This window comes from Triticum dicoccoides, chromosome 7B (genome assembly GCF_002162155.2).
Source record: "Triticum dicoccoides isolate Atlit2015 ecotype Zavitan chromosome 7B, WEW_v2.0, whole genome shotgun sequence".
Classification (NCBI taxonomy): Eukaryota; Viridiplantae; Streptophyta; class Magnoliopsida; order Poales; family Poaceae; genus Triticum; species Triticum dicoccoides.
The window spans coordinates 719,421,448-719,438,739 of NC_041393.1; positions in this window are offsets into that span (position 1 = coordinate 719,421,448).

A 17,292-nucleotide genomic window follows, 5' to 3' on the forward strand; every position below is an offset into this window, starting at 1 on the left:
GGCCGCGGTGGTGTTGCGGCAACACTGGGCGCGGGTCGGGGACGAGCTGCCACGCCGCTCGGAGTTGGGCGTGCGGTCACGCCTCCGTTACCCAGCCAGGCGGCTCAGGGGGCGATCGGCACCCGACCACCGATGCATGGGGGCTTTCCCAGGCCCGGCGTGGCAGGCCGCGGGGCACCGCCGGCGGGGACCAGACTACCCACATCTGCCGGGGGCCGGGGTGACCTTAGGCCGCCGGCGCCTCTCCCTGTGGCTGTCGCAGGTCGCGGCAACCCGACGGCTAGGCAGCCCACTCCGGCCTTAGGTGGGCAGCATCGTCCCACGGCGGTTCAGACCGGGGCTAGGCCACCACATTTTGTGGCTCGACAGTCGCAAAGTACGATGGCACCAGGCCTGGAGCAGGCACAGTTTCAGGATGCTACGACAACGGGGGGAGACTCGACGACGCCTCGAGGAAAGTGGGGTGATGATGGGCTTAACGCGTACGGAGACGGACAACACCGGGGATCCTCGTCCATAGGTGGTGGGCGGGGATTTGCATGGCAGAGTGATGGCTCCACCGAGAGACCCTTCCTGGGGCCGACGGGAGGCTTCGTCAAAGGGGCATCAGGACCGGCTAACAGAAACCGCGGTGGTTTTCGTGGTAACCGTGGCGGACGGGGTGGCCGAGGTGGTCGCTACCGCCCAAGGCAGCATCCAGTGGTTGTGGATCAGACAGCGGTTGATGAGGGCATTCAGGATACTGCCATGGAGGTGGTTTCGGCTACGGCTGAGGTGGTTGCTACGGACGAGGTAGTGTCGGTGGAGGGCTCCGACAGGGCTGAGCTGGACAGGGTGGCTAAGTATGCTCGCAAGAAAGAAAGAATGCTTTGCTATCGATGTGGAAATAAGGGTCACTTCATTGCTGAGTGTGAGGCGGTCTTATGCGACACGTGTGGTAAGCCAGATCATGACTCAGGGGCCTGTCCGCTTATGAGAGAGCAGCTTCCCAATCTTATGATGTATGGTGTGTTTTGTTCTGAGCTTACTTTCTTTGAGTCTCCGATCGAGAGGGAAGTTACTGATGAGGTGCGCAGTATGACAACTGGGATTGTTAAAGTGACTAAAGGTGAAGTTTCTGACGTCCAGATTGTGCAGCGGCTACGGGAGCTGGCCCCGGGTGACTTCCTATGGGAGCTAGTCAGTCTTGAGCCTAACTCCTTCAGGGTGGAGTTTCCATCGGTGGAGGATTTACAGAGGTTACTGAGGTTTGGGATGTGTAAGGTGCTAGGCACGGAGGGCATTCTGGAGTTTCATGAGTGGATATTGACTGAGCCTCAGGGAAAACCACTAACCCAGGCCTGGTTGCGTTTTTCGGGAGTTCCACACAGACCCATGCAGGATGCCAGGGTGGTGGCTAGTCTGGCTGTTTTGGTTGGAAAGCCAGAACGTGTTGATATGGCTTTCACCAAAGCTCAGGGGGTGGCTCGCATTCTAGTCAGTATTTTGGATATTGAGTTTGTTCCGGATATGGTGAAGTGGGCTTATCGAGGCCAGGTGTATAACATTCAGATTGAGTTCGAGGATGACAGTCTGTTTGCTGAGGCACCGGCTGCCGTTGATGTTGATATGCACGAGGGTGATGATGGCATGGGGCGCAAGGAGCCTGAGATTGCTGATCCTGGTCGACAGAACGACAGACCGGGGCCGGTGGCTAAGACCACCGGAGGGTCGACCGCGCCTACATCTTCTGTGCCGTCGACCACACTGCGATTTGGGTCCTTCGAGCCTACTTCTGCACCTCCGAGATTATGGAGTGATCGGGTGGAGTCTTCTGAGGAGCTTGAGCACTCCTTACCTACTTTGGACTTTGAGGACCTGAGCGTGGAGGGTCGGGGAGTGGAGGGAGGTTCGGAGATAGCGTTCTCGCCTCCCTCAGAGACTCCTGTGACGGCGGAGCTACAGGTGACTACGAGCTTGGTGGGGGGACTAAGGCAGGAGGCCTTGGCTCACCACCCTTCTGTCGCTCAGATCGGGTCTCCTGAGAGGGAGGTGCCCTCTTCGGGGGAGCGACCGGCGGTGGACTCTTCGTCTGAGCGCTCTGGAGTTTGTCCGGGGCAGGTGGCGCAGGCGGCGCTTCCTGTGACGGCATTGGCCGGACCTGAGGGAGGTCGTATGGGGCAGGAGGCCACACACACTTCCCTTTCGGCTACGGTGGAGGCGGTTTCTCCTGTCGTGCTTGGCGGGAGTCCGGGGAAGGTGTTCCCGGTCCATCCCTCCTCCTCGGCTGTCGGGATGGTGGCGCCCACAGCCTTGAGGAGTGCGGCCAAGGGGGTGGTCGGCCAGGCGGCGCCGGCTCTGACTACACCCGGCCTCCTGACCGCCGGCCTCGGGAGCCGTTCCTCACGGCCTACGGCGAGTGGCGCTACTCAAGAGGAGGTTATTGCATTCGGCGGAATCCCTGACCCGGTATCTGAGGGGCGACGGATGAGTTCCCGTTTCCAGGACCAACCGGAGGTTGATGACATGCAGCAGAGGTGCGCAATGAGAGCGGCCAAGCTTCGTGACATTGAGGTCACTACCGGTATGTCAGTCAATTTATCCAATTCTATTTTGCATTTTTCTACGGATGAGATTATTCATAATGCAAATCAAGTAGGGGTTTCGCTAGGAAATAATAATTCTGAAATCTCCAACTCGGTTAATGATCTTCTGGATCTGGAAGCGGAACGCGCTTTAGAAACCATTCGCAACCTAGCGGCAGTAAGACCTATGAATGATGCGGAGATTGATGCGTTGCGGGTGAGAGTGCTAGACAATTTGTGTGCGGACCTTGCACCAACCTTTAATGAGTCTGATGAGGAGGAGACTAGTATAGATGTTGTGGATCATCAACCACCACAGCCCGGTTATGAGGACCGGCTGGTGGGCAATGAAAAACCTAAACGTAAGTGGAAGCGGAAGGTGTATCCAGCATCCGCAGTACGTAGAAGTGCTAGGATCCGTACGGCCAAAAAATTTCATGATGAATTATGAAAGGAATCTTTTGGAATAGCAGAGGTCTTAAGGACTTGGCTAAAAGAAGGTTTCTCGCTGAGGCGGCACTGGAGCACCGTTTAGATTTCATTGCTCTCTCCGAAACTGGAAGAGATAATTTTGCTCCTCAGTTTCTTGCTTCTCTTGTGGGTGGTATCGATTTTGACTGGCATTGCCTTCCTCTGCGTGGACGATCGGGAGGTATCTTGCTGGGAGTGAGATGCGATTCCCTTGAGGTCCGGAGTGTTGTGATGGGCGACTTTGCGGTTAAGTTTCGGGTTAGGTCAAAAGTTGATGGGTTCGACTGGGCTTTAGTGGCGGTTTACGGAGCCGCACAACCGGAGCTTAAACCGGAATTTCTGGCGGATCTTGTTCGAATTTGTGGGTCCGAACAGCTTCCAATGCTGGTCGGGGGTGATTTCAATATCATTCGGAGGAGAGAGGAGAAGAATAATGATAACTTCGACGGGAGATGGTCGTTTATGTTCAATACCATTATTGAGAGCTTGGATCTGAGGGAGATAGAGCTTTCTGGTAGAAAGTTTACCTGGGCTAATGCTCTGCCAAACCCAACATATGAAAAGCTTGATCGTGTTCTGGCCAGTGTAGAGTGGGAGCAGAAATTCCCTCTTGTTACGGTACAAGCTTTAACGCGGGGCATTTCCGATCACACACCACTGTTCGTGGACTCCGGGGAGTCCATTTATGCGGGAAACAAGAACACTTTCTCATTCGAGATGTCCTGGTTCGAACGTGAAGGTTTCTTAGACCTCGTTGCCAGGGAATGGGATAAGGGTGGTGGAGGTAGGACAGCGGTTGAACGTTGGCAGAATAAAATTAGGCACTTAAGAAGTTTCTTAAGAGGTTGGGCTAAGCACCTAAGTGGGGCTTATAAGATTGAAAAGGATAGACTCCTTGCTCTTACACAGGCCCTAGATACAAAAGCTGAGTCTACGATTCTGCTGCCTACTGAGCTCCAGGTTAAGAACGAGGCTGAGAAGAGGTTGAAAGAACTTCTCCGCGAGGAAGAGTTGAAGTGGGCGTTGCGCGCTAAGGTCCGCAAAATAGTCCAAGGGGATGCCAATACTCAATTCTTTCACCTGATTGCGAATGGCAAGCACCGTAAGAAGCGTATATTCCAACTTGAGCAAGATGAGGGTACTATCATTGGGCAGGATAATCTCAAAACATACATCACTGAGTATTATAGACAGTTATTCGGACCACCGGAGGTTAATTGTGTGTCCTTGGATGAGTCTAGGACTGACGATGTTCCTCAGTTGTCGGTTGCCGATAATGAGATTTTGCTGGCCCCGTTTACGGAGAAGGAGGTGTTTGATGCTATTGCACAAATGAAAAATAATAAGGCTCCCGGACCAGATGGGTTTCCGGCTGAGTTCTATAAAAAGTGCTGGCACATTATTAAGGGAGATCTGTTACCTATGTTTAATGATCTTTTCTCGGGACAGCTTCAATTGTTTCACTTGAATTTTGGAACTATCACATTACTCCCTAAGAAAACGGAGGCTGTGCGTATTGAGCAGTTCAGGCCGATTTGCCTACTCAATGTTAGTTTCAAAATATTCACCAAGGTCGGGACGAACAGGCTCTCACAGATTGCGCTTTCTGTGGTGCAACAGTCCCAAACTGCTTTCATGCCGGACAGAAACATCCTCGAAGGGGTGGTTGTCCTGCAAGAAACGCTCCATGAAATTCACTCTAAAAAATTAGATGGGGTAATTTTTAAGGTGGATTTCGAAAAGGCGTATGATAAGGTTAAGTGGCCATTCCTGCAACAGGCATTGCGTATGAAAGGTTTTGATGATGCCTGGCGCCATCATGTGGAATCTTTTACGCAAAAAGGGAGTGTCGGAATTAAAGTAAATGACGATATAGGTCATTACTTCCAAACTCACAAGGGCCTCAGGCAAGGAGATCCAATGTCCCCTATCTTGTTTAACATTGTGGTGGACATGTTAGCAATTTTGATCGGAAGGGCGAAGGACAATGGACAAGTGGGTGGCTTAGTACCTCATCTGGTTGATGGAGGTGTATCTATCCTTCAATACGCTGATGATACAATAGTCTTTATGGAGCATGATTTGGCCAAGACGAGAAATATGAAGCTGTTATTATGCCTCTTTGAACAATTATCGGGGTTAAAGATAAACTTTCATAAGAGCGAGTTGTTCTGCTTTGGGAGAGCCAAAAACGAACAAGAGTCTTATAGGCAATTGTTTGGGTGCGAGTTGGGAAGTTTGCCCTTCTCATACCTTGGCATTCCGATACATCATCGTAGGCTAACTAACAGAGAGTGGAGGTGTATCGAGGATCGATTTGAGAAGAAACTGAGCTGCTGGAAGGGTAAGCTCATGTCATAGGAGGCCGGTTAATCTTGATAAACTCGGTGCTCACGAGTATGCCTATGTTCCTCTTATCTTTCTTTGAGGTTCCAGTGGGGGTTAGGAAAAGACTGGACTTCTATCGATCACGTTTCTTTTGGCAGGGTGATGAGCTCAAAAGAAAATACCGGCTTGCTAAGTGGGATATTATCTGTAGACCCAAAGACCAAGGTGGGCTTGGTATTGAGAATCTAGAAGTTAAGAACAGATGCCTTCTTAGTAAGTGGTTGTGGAAGCTCGCTTCCGGCACTGAAGCTATGTGGGCGCAAATCCTACGCAGCAAGTACCTCCAGACTAGAACATTATCCCAGGTATCAGTTAGGCCGACTAACTCGCCTTTCTGGAAAGGACTCATGAAAGTCAAAGTATTACTGTTCAATAGGACAAAAGTTGTCCTTGGAAATGGTGCTACTACACGTCTGGGAGGATTCTTGGCTGGGCGACTCACCCTTGGCCATTCAATATCCGTCTTTATATCGCATTGCTCAACGACGTGAGGTGTTCGTGGCAACGGTATTTCAAACAGTCCCCCTTAATATTCAGTTTAGACGGTCGTTAGTGGGCAATCGTTGGGAGGTTTGGCTCCAGTTAGTTAGGAGACTAATGGAGGTACAACTTTCTGACCAACCTGATGAATTACGCTGGAAGTTGACTAAATCTGGAGTATTTACAGTGAGGTCAATGTATCTTGATGTTATTAATTCAAGCTCCATTCCAACATCCAAGAAGGTCTGGGATGTCAAAGTTCCTTTGAAAATAAAAGTGTTTATGTGGTTTGTTCATAAACAAGTTATTCTAACAAAGGACAACTTGATAAAGCGTAATTGGACAGGAGCTACTAGGTGTAGTTTCTGTGATCGGGATGAGACAATTAAACATCTCTTCTTTGATTGCCCGCTGGCTAAGGTTCTTTGGCAGACGGTTCATATTGCTTTCAATATTACTCCACCGACTACGGTTACCGCTTTATTTGGAAATTGGCTTAATGGGATTGACTCTGCATTAGCAAGGCATATTCGGGTGGGAGTTTGTGCGTTGATGTGGACCATCTGGTTGTGCAGAAATGATTTGGTTTTTAACAGAACATCAAGAATTCATTTTTTGCAGGTTATATTTCGAGCTACGGCATTGATCCGTTCGTGGTCATTACTCACTCCGATGGAGGCCAGAGAGCATTTGGTTACTGGGTCTATCCGTTGGGAGATGGTTGCTCGGGATATCTTCAACCGGTTTGGATGGCCGTCATGTAATAGGATAGGCAATTAGTTTCCCTACCTTCTTTAGCCAGCCGGTTGTGGCATTTTATTTCTGGCTAGTCTGTGTTTCTAGCCTTTTGCGCTCTGTGTGGGCTGCATTTCCTTTATTTGATTTCGAGACTTTGAAACCTTGTATGCACATTTTGCTGCTTTGATTAATAAGATGGCTGTATGCATCACTCTTGATGCAGAGGCCGGGGTACTCCCCCTTTTCGAAAAAAAAAATGTTCCTTTCCTTCAAAGCCATCGATTTCCACTTCTTCAAGAGGAGTGAAGGACATAATTTGGGTTGGCCAGTCCGTAGGCACACAAAGACAATTTGACCCGCATGCTTCTTTCTCCTGCAAACAAATTTTTGAATCACTACACGGTCTATTATTGAGTTATATACGCAGAATGGAGAATTACCAATTTACCATTGATCTTAGTATGACGACCTTAAGCCTCCGTGTAGCACTACGAATCCGGTTCATTCCAAGGAGATGCAACACAAATGATCCAAAAACATGCCCATTTGTTCTCAGATCTAGCTCCAAAACAGAGAACTCAGCCACCAGATGCTTCTCTATCTCCTGCCTAAAGTTGAGACCTTCATGGAAAAAATCTCTAAAGTTCTGAAAAACAATTTGGCAAGACATATATATCATTCATATAATTACATTTAGTCGGCGATTCTACTAAATTAATTAAGCAGGAATGGCGACATACCGTACTGCAAGCATGAATGTGCAGCGAAGGGAGTTGTCCCTGTCTCTCTGCCGTATTTAGCGACAACCTATCTAGACACCAAATACCAAACCTCATTGCCCCCCAAGAAAAATAGCAGTGCCACGAGACCTTCTCCAACATTGGTGCCAAGATGGAGACGTTGAGCTCCTTGTGGGAACCCAAGGACATTGTCAATTGCCTAAGCGAGGGCGCGACAATGTCAGACACGAGATGTCCATGTTTTCTGAGTGTCCACGATAAGCTCCTGCAGCGACGCGGAGTGGACCGTCAACTCTTGGAAATTCGGGAGCCAAAATTGGTTTACCATTTCGAAGCTGAGCACGCGTAGGAGTGGACAGCGAGAGAGTAAGGTGTCTAGGTCGACGATGATGCAGCCTGATAGGGACAGCTTATCGAGCGCGGGGAGCTGGACGCCGGCCGGCAGCATGAGGACAAAGAAGTCCGAGTCAAGCACGATTGAGGTGGCGCGGTGGAAGCATGGCAGGTCGACGAAGATGGGGCTTATCATGATGTCCGACGGGAAGGCCAGCACGAAATTCTTCGGCGCAAGCCGCGCGGCGGCGCGCATCAACGAACTTACGTTGCCATTCTGAAACGGTGGATCCTCGTCCTCGCGCTCGTCCATGAGCGGCTTTGGAACATGGATCTCGAGGAGCGAAACCGGGGGCGAGACGCGCCGCGCGCGCGAGCGCCGACTCGATGGAGTCGAACGCGACGTCGCGGAAGGCGACCTCGCCGAGGCGGGTCCAGAGGCCATCGCTCCACCGGCGGGACAGGACGCTGGTGCGCACGGTGGCGGCGACGCATCGGAGGCGGGCGAGGATGAGGAGGAGTAGGTCGTCGGGGAGGGCGCTGATGCGGTCCGCTCCTCCTAGCGGCTCGGGGGAGCTCTGGAGACACCTAGATGTCAGATCCATGGACGAGAAGCTTAGCGGTCAGTTCCGCCGCTAGGGCCTCGTAGTGGACTAGTAGTGGTTAGCTGGCTATTCAGCGCAGAATACCAATGAGTGTGAACTGTAAACCATTTTGTTTTTCTTAACCTTCATTACGGCGGCGAAGAGCTCAGCGAGATTGCCGCGGACCGACGACTTCCTTCATTTTTCTATAATAGGAGCACCAGGCCTCAGCTTCATTTTCATCAAACTGATGACACACGAAAAGACGTTCAGTGAGTCTCGCACCCCAAACAGTTTTAACATTCTTTTTGTAAAGCTTGACATGCACGAAGCTTATCACCGAGTTGAGTGGGGTTTCCTCCGTCTAGATGTATAAAACACTTTAGGTTATGCACCGCGATCAATACGGAGGGGAAAACGAGAGAACTTAATATTTTTTGAACACTGCTAGAGGAACGACATTTACCGGCCGATAATTGCACGACATGCATATCACACTGTCCATGAGCGCATCCAAAACAACAACAAACGGTTGGATTAGCCATCGTGCGAGTGTCGTTCATTGCCGTGTCGTGTGTGAAGTACTTCCGATGTTTTTTTTCTAATTAATAGCATTATATGCAATGAACTAATCATTACATGTCGTGTTTGGTAGTCTCAAGTCACTGAAAGTAGGGAAACGTTCGCAGCCGGTCGACCGGCTGCCTGTTCGGCCGGTCGCGGCCACGCATGCGCGCCAGGTCGTCTAGATGGGTCGCGCGCAGCCGCTCATCCAAAACCTTATCCTTGTCTTCTTTCTTCACGAATCTCTTCATCACTCATTCTTTTTGGCAGCTCTTCTTTCCCTCGTCTGCAAGAAACACCGCGGCTGCATGGACTTGCCTCTCTTGAGCACCACTCCCTCCTCTCCTCCAGGCGCAGGATGTTCTGGTGCTGCGTCAGGTGTGGTGATGCTACAACCGCCACCAGAGATGCTGCAACCGTCAATGGAAAAACTACCACCGGCGGACAGATATGCTACAACCGGCGACCGTGAGTTGTTGCCGTCGGCGACGGTGCTGCCATTTGCTGCAACTGGCAACATAAAAGCTACCACCGGCGGACATACGTGCTGCAACCGGCGACGATGAAGATTTGGCCGGTGACGACAACGATGTGATTTGCTGCAACCGGTGGACGGAAAGCTACTACCGACGGAAGTATATGCTGCAACCGGCAACGGTGAAGTGTGGCCAACGAGGACGGCGCTGTGATTTTTGCTGCCACCGGTGAACGGCTCTTCTACAACCAGAAACCATACTGCTACAAGCAAGCCGCTACAATCAGCAACCATACTGCTACAAGCAAACCGCTACAATCAGCAACCATACTGCTACAAGCAAGCCGGAGAAGTGGACGAGTCCCTGTGACCGGCTCTCACGTCGACGGCTTCGACGGTTCGGCAAACAGGAGATGAAAGCTGCAACCGGTGGGCTAAATTGCTGGAACCGGCAGCACGTTTTGCTACATAGGGGCAGAACCACGAGGACAACAACGCTGTAACTGTCAAGCCGGCGAGCGACCCCGGCGAGATGCGACGGCGAGCGACCCCGGCGAGATTCGATGGCGAGCTGCATAGCAAGCCGGCGAGATATGAGGGCGAGCTGCACAGCAAGCCGGCGGCCCGGCGCCGTGGAACTTCAAGCGAGATGCGACGGCGAGTGACCCCGGTGAGATTCGACGGCGAGCTGCATATCGAGCCGACGAGATACGACGGCGAGCTGCACAGCGAGCCGGCGCCATGGAACTTCAAGCGGGAGCACGACTAGCAAAGCATGCATATGAAGACACGGATGTGTGTGAGGGATTAGCTGGCTTAATCGTGTGGTCACAGACGTTTGAATCGTGCGGCTGCGCAGCGACCCAAATTGAGCCGGTCGACCGGCGCTTAGCAGTCGCCTTGAAAGTATGCATGGCTCATATCTTTTATTAGTTGATATGTCACAAAACAAAAAACGAGATGGGAGTTAATGTATCGTGTTTAAATTTTTTGAGATTATTTGGTTTCGTAAGATGACTTATACACTTAGACGGAGAATGAACTGTGATGATTAGTACTAAGGCTAGTCATAGTGGGAGTAACTTAGGTAGTAACATAGCGCACCTCGAGAATTTTTTACTTATATGGCAAGTAGTTAATGAGAAGTAGTAACATAATATGTTACTGTAACATAGCGCTTTCCAAGACAACATGAGTCTACAAGCTATTAAATGAGGCCACATATGACACTGGTACTATGTTACTTTGCACTATGAAGGTAGTAACTTAGACTAGTGTCATGCATATGACACTAGTATAAGTTACTTCCCACTATGACCAGCCTAATGGACTAGTAGTATTAACTTGTTATTCAAAGCAGAATACAAGATGAGTGTGAACTGCGAACCATTTTGGCATTTTTCTTCCTTTATTACCGCGGCGTGATTCCCGCAGATGCTGCGACAAAGGACGTCTTCTATCTTCAATAGATGCGCGCTAAAAAAATTATACATTGCTGAAATAGTGTTTTTTAGCGCGAGGGGTGTTTTGCTTTAGGAGAAGCCCTATATTTCACATCGCAGGTAGCGCTCCAGCAGGCACGCTAAAAATACAGCGCGCGCCCAACGCAAACACCATTTCTCAATCAACATAGAATCAAGAAGATCAAACACACACAAAAAATCAACAATAAACAGTTCAATTACAGCTCAAACAAATAGTTTATCTTCCAATACAACAAATAATTCAACAATACAACATCAAACTAGTTTTGTTGCCCATTACATGTCCGCCACTCCTCGATTAGATCCTTTCAAAGACCATCATGAGTTTCGGCACGTCGAATGGCATTGATAGGAGGCAATAAATCGGGCCACCCTCGCAGCCCTCCTCCACACTCGCACGAGACGTCCCAACAACTGATGCCCATGCTCATTCTTGATGATCATGTTATGCATGATCACACAAGCGTTCATGATGTACCAATTCGATCAGGGCTCGCCAGTTTCTCCGCAATGCGTTTGAACTACTTGATGCTTATCCTAAAACGGAGCCGAAAGTAGGACTCGGGGTATGTGGCATTCTTCGCAGAATAGTTCCTCATCAATCTGTTGTGGGCATCGATCCTATCCCTCCATAATTTCTGACGACCGATAAATGAACCACCGTGCTTCGGCTTTTTATTGATGTGCATAGCTAGGATCATTGCGAGGTCCTCCTCCTCTTGAATATCAAATTCTTCGTCGGAAGAATCGTAGGACGAACTCATCTATTGAATTTAAACTAGTTTAAAACTACAAACAACATGCACCAAATTCATCTACAAATATAAGTTCAAGCAATACATACCTTGCAAGCGTTCTGTCAAACACCTTGTGGGTGCCTAGCTGCAAACGACCGCCGGACGCTGTTTGTCGGAGTAAGCAACGATGGCAGCGCTCGAGGGGCGGCGACAAGGAGAGAAAGTGGAGGAAGCAGCGGCGGTCCGTTGGGGATAGGCGGGGGAAGCGCCGACGGGTCACCGGAGCGAATGGGGAAGGCGCGGATGACGGCGCCAGCACCTGGAGGTTTCAGATCTGGCGATTGGTGAGAGTCGCGTGCCCGATTGCCATGTCCAGCGCGTGGGAGCAGGCGCAACAAATACACAACACGCAATGTCATTTTCGTCTGCGCGCTGAACCAAGTTTACCGCGCACGCGATTCTTACGCGGCTGCTAGAGCGCCCGTTTCGGCCCCGTGCACGCAATAAAGCGGTTTTGTCCAGCGGCTAAGATAGCGCGCGTGTCGGAGATGCTCTTATTGCACCCACGATGTTGTAATAGGCTTTTTTTAAATCTCACCCACTTTATTGATTCAATCAAAGCAATGTTGATAGGTCTATGAAAAACAATTCGTTTTAATGTTGGCAAAGCTTATCTATATTTATATCCATGCGTGTTTGGAAGCAAGGTTGTTTTGTTTGCCATAATCTGATGGACTTTCAACGCTAGTCTATAGTTCTTGTACCGATATTTCAAGTAAGGATGTTAATATTTAGCATGTGTTCCTACAACAACGCATGGGGTATTATCTAGTGTTTCCAAAATCATGGGATTATTACTACCCTGAAACACCACTGCAAATGCCATTTTGATCGCGACATGAACCCGAAGCTCATCGAAATATGCGAAATTTCAGAATTTTAGCATATTTTAGAAATAATTCCAAATTTTGAGATTTCAATTTTCAATTAATTTTAATGAATTTTAACAAATTTAACTTTATTTTGAAATCAGTTTGAATCTGCATCAAAATTCCAGGGTTAAAAATATTTCAGACCCCACTAAAACATGCGAAATTTTGGAAATTTTACTAAAATTTGGTTCAAATTTTTAACCTTGTTGTCATTCTCGATTTAAGCACAATATAATTAGTTTATAAACGTCTCGTGCAGTCTGGCTGACATTTGATATGGAATAAAATACATGGAGTCTGCCCCCGCAAAAAAAGAAAAAGAAATATATGGAGTCTTGATTTGGTGCAAGGCTTCATCTAAACAAGATAGCAGAGGAGATACAAACTCGATTCTATTTTCTTTGGAGTATTTATAGTCTTTTACCTATTACCTATTGACCTGAAGCATCATTGCTCAGTTTTAAATATAAAATTGATTACCACACGTACGGTGTGGTCACAAACTCGACTCTTTGACTAGCCTGAAGTCAATCTGTTTTTTGATAAAGCGGATTTTATGGACTTTAATGTCGCTTCTAGGCGATAGGCGATACAAAACACACAGCAGCAAAGTTAAGGTTTTAATTAAAAAGGGTGTACTGAAGCGGAAGTGGCTTTTTTTGCTATTCGTACGAGTGAGCAGAGCACTTATCATTATACGAGATCCGTTTTGGTACAACCCCCTCCAAAACGTATAAAGGACAATAACAATATAGTCTTTTCACTCATCGTATCCATTTTCATACGCATGTTCCATTGCACGATGTATAGGCCGTACGTACAAAGAGCGCAATTCTGCGCTAACACCCACAGGGTCGGCCCATTAATATATTTTTTAATATTCAAAAATATTATCCATTTTCATACGCATGTTCCATTGCACGATGTATAGGCCGTACGTACAAAGAGCGCAATTCTGTGCTAACATCGGCCCATTAATAATATTTTTTAATATTCAAAAATAGATGCAGGTAGTGAGATTCGAACTCATTACCACGTTGTATTCAGACAGTGCCACTAACCAACTAGGGGAGCTGATGCTAGTGTATAGACTGCAACTTTTGTCGTTCTTATGCTAAACAACTCGTGAACAATCTATGTATCCATATGTTCTACAAATGTTTCTCGGCGCAGCCGTGCCCTCAGTCGTGATGTAAACAAAAAAGGCAATGCCTTGTTTTATTTTTTTCTGGTTTTCTCTAGCCAATTTTTCTACTGTTTTTTTCTCGATCTCCTTCTCTTTTTTTTTCATTTTCATTTGCTTTTCCTCTCTAAAATTCACAAAAAAATTCTAAAATCTTGAAATTTTCATAAATTCGTGAACTGTGTTTCAAGTCCGTGTCTAATTTCTTAAACTTTTGAACTTTTTCTCAAATCGGTGATTTTTTTCAAATACATGAACGATTTTCAGATCCACGAACTTGTCTCAATTTTTACAAACTTTTTCTAAAACCCGTAATTTTTTTTCCAAAAACTCGTGCAAACAATCTATGTCTGAGCGAGAGGAAAGACGAACGAGAAGAAAATAGCAATTTCCTCTGCTTGTCATAAGCATCGGTCTTCAATGTACTCTTTGTTTAGGATAAGCAATTTCCTCTGCTTGTCATAAGCATCGGTCTTCAATGTACTCTTTGTTTAGGATATGGATTGCTACCATGAATATTCACTAGTTCTGAACTAGGAAGGTTCAGATAAACAGTTCATATTCTTCAAAATGAGAGCATTGATGATTGTTGTATTGTTTTAAAATTAACTTTTTTTTGTTCTCGTATTATTCATCATGTGACGTGTTTTTTGTCACGTAGCATTTTTTCACATCCATCAAGTGGATCCATTTTTTCCGTAGTATTCTATCATCATGGCAAGCATCCATGTCAAGTTTTTTTTGTTATTTTATGCATTTTTTAGGGTTTTCTCAGTGGAAAATCCCTAAAATACTTACCGGACGTGACGCAACGTATGTTTACTGTCCGAATTCGTTCAATTTTTGCATGGAGTACTAGGGTGACCATGCCCATCCACTAGTGGAAAAGGGGGCATTTGTCCCGGTTCGTAAGGGCCTTTAGTCCCGGTTCATGAACCGGGACTAATGGATAGTTATTAATACCTTCCCCTTTAGTCCCGGTTCTAACACGAACTGGGACAGATGGTCCTCCACGTGGCCGGTGCGCCGAGCCCAGGCAGGGGGGCCTTTGGTCCTGGTTGGTGGCACCAACCGGGACCAAAAGGCGATGTTTTTTTAAAGAAAAAGTGGCTGCTTTAGGGGTTTTGGGGGTTATTTTTAGGTTGTTATTAGCTAGCTAATAGAGAGAAGTGTCCTCTCTTATATCTTCGTCCTTGGTTTACCAACGCTGCTGCTATGTTCATTTCACCCGCTGATATAATAACTCATGCATGCTCGCATCATACATCATCATATATATATAATAACAAGTCCTACTAATCATGCATCATCATACAACTTCTACTCGTTATTAATAATAAGTCATACGATCATCATCCTCATAGTCATCGAACCCAACCCTACATATATAATTGTTCTTAGCACATGATCATCAGTATCAGGTAGGACCTAAACACCCTTAAGGTAAAATAGCATAAAATAATATAGACCCTGACTCTCCATTATCAAGAATGGAGATCATCCTGTCTCCAATTCTTGCGCTTCGCTGCCTTTTTCTTCCAAGAAGCTCCTTACGATTGTCCATACATTTTTTCCATTCTTTGATTGTCATGTCTCCACTTCTTTTAGAAACCCAGTATGGACAGTTCAGATTCGTAGGAAGACCTGGTTGTATGTTCAAAACATGAAGGCTACCGTGTGTATACATCAGATGAGGCACACAGTCATTCGGAAATATCTGTTGAAAAACATAGTAATAACTTCGTAGTTAGCAATGATGTACTAGTTTTAGAAGTGTGCAAAAAGATGCACGGATATCGTAATAGTAAAAAATCTTACCAGGGTATCTCCATGGTAGTTACCGTAGTTCAACGCGTGCACTAGTGGCACGTATTGACCATAATGTTGAGGAGTTCGATTATAGACATTGTAATTCTTAAGATCAGTACAAAATGCGATCAAATGATTTTTCTCCCTAGTCCCTATAAGTTAATTCGGAGCCATCGGTGTAGTGGGTTTTGTCTACCATCTTCCGCACATTCTTTGAAGAATGAAAATAAGCCGTCAATGAAATAAGATGTCAACTATTTTAAAATAAACAATATAAATTACTTAATAACTATGTTAAGCTCACATGGGGGAAGAATTGAAGGTGTATCCACAAGGACCCAAATCGAAGGTCTGTCTTGCTCGATTGTAGTATCACCAAGATCCATGGTGACAAGCATACCCTCATCAAAACCATACATCTTGCAAAGTGCTTCGCAATTTTTGCAACCAAAATGGGTTACACTCTCAGCATTGTACATCTTTACTTGAAAATCCACACCATAATGGGTCCTTAGGAGAATTTTTTTGGTTTCCATAGTTTCATGGTCTTCAAAACCCATCCTCTCCAAGATATAGCGTCTTGCATAGCATGGAATAAGCTAGTCGATTTGGAAAAGATGAAAAATACACGTTAAAATAGTTGAAGTCGTGCTTAATTACGAAAAAACTATTGTCGTCATTGCGTACCGTATGATCATCGAAGGTCTCCTCGAGCTTAATGCTGAAGCGCCGATCTTCCTCCAGTTCAATGAACCTGTCGCACATACCTCGGTCGTCGTGGCACCAGTCGCACTCCCCCGGGCGGTTTTTGTCGTCCGAGTACGACATTTCCGGCCTATGTTCATAATTCAAATATTAAACTAGATCATTATTATTAATCATGGGTTGACTATCGATGATGGTACGTAGCTCCTCCTTTCATTCCCGAGTGCATTATTACACCAAATTGTCTAGCACACGGGAATGAAGGAGAACTTTTCCAATATGAGCATTCAATAAGCAAAACCAAATCATAAAATAAGCAAAACCAAATCATAAAATAAAGTAGTATTCAAATTAGCATGCATTAAATTATAAGCAAAAGTACATCATCCCTTGGTGTCCGTACATCGTCGAATATTATCACTAATATAGCATCACTAATACAACTAGAACCGTAGCGCCCGACGGGTATCATCGCGGGCGGTGGACACCCAAAGATAAGGAACCATCACAGGATCATAGCTCCAGTGAGATCCCTGAAGAATCTGCCAGGTATTGTCGAACTTGCCCTCCAATGCAACCATGTAGCGACGGACGTGCTCGTCCTCCTCGCTGACACGGTGACGTACCACCTCCGTGGTGTCCGGAAGCCTCGGCACCGTCACTGGCCCACGCGACCGCCACCAAACAAGGATCGGGTCAACAACGGGCTGCCTCCTCACCAACCTACGTCCCCTAGAAGGTAGCACCTCCCAATACCAGCCCGGCGGAGCCCAGTCCCGAACATGGCCCTGGTCAAGTAGGCCTCCACCGCCGAGTCGACTACGACGAGGATGCGGGATAGGCATCGCCGACGTCGATGCGGGAACTACTTCTATATATAGTTAAATAAAGTAGTTTTATTAATTAAATCAACTAGTTTAACTACTAAGCACTTACTATAAATAAATAAAGGAGTACTTACTAAAAACAAACTACTTCTATATATAGTAAAATAAAGTAGTTTATTAAATCAACTATATATGAAGCACTTACTATAAATAAAATAAAGTAGTACTTACTAAAAATAAAATAGTTTAACTATAGTTCTATTATTTTTCTAACTAAT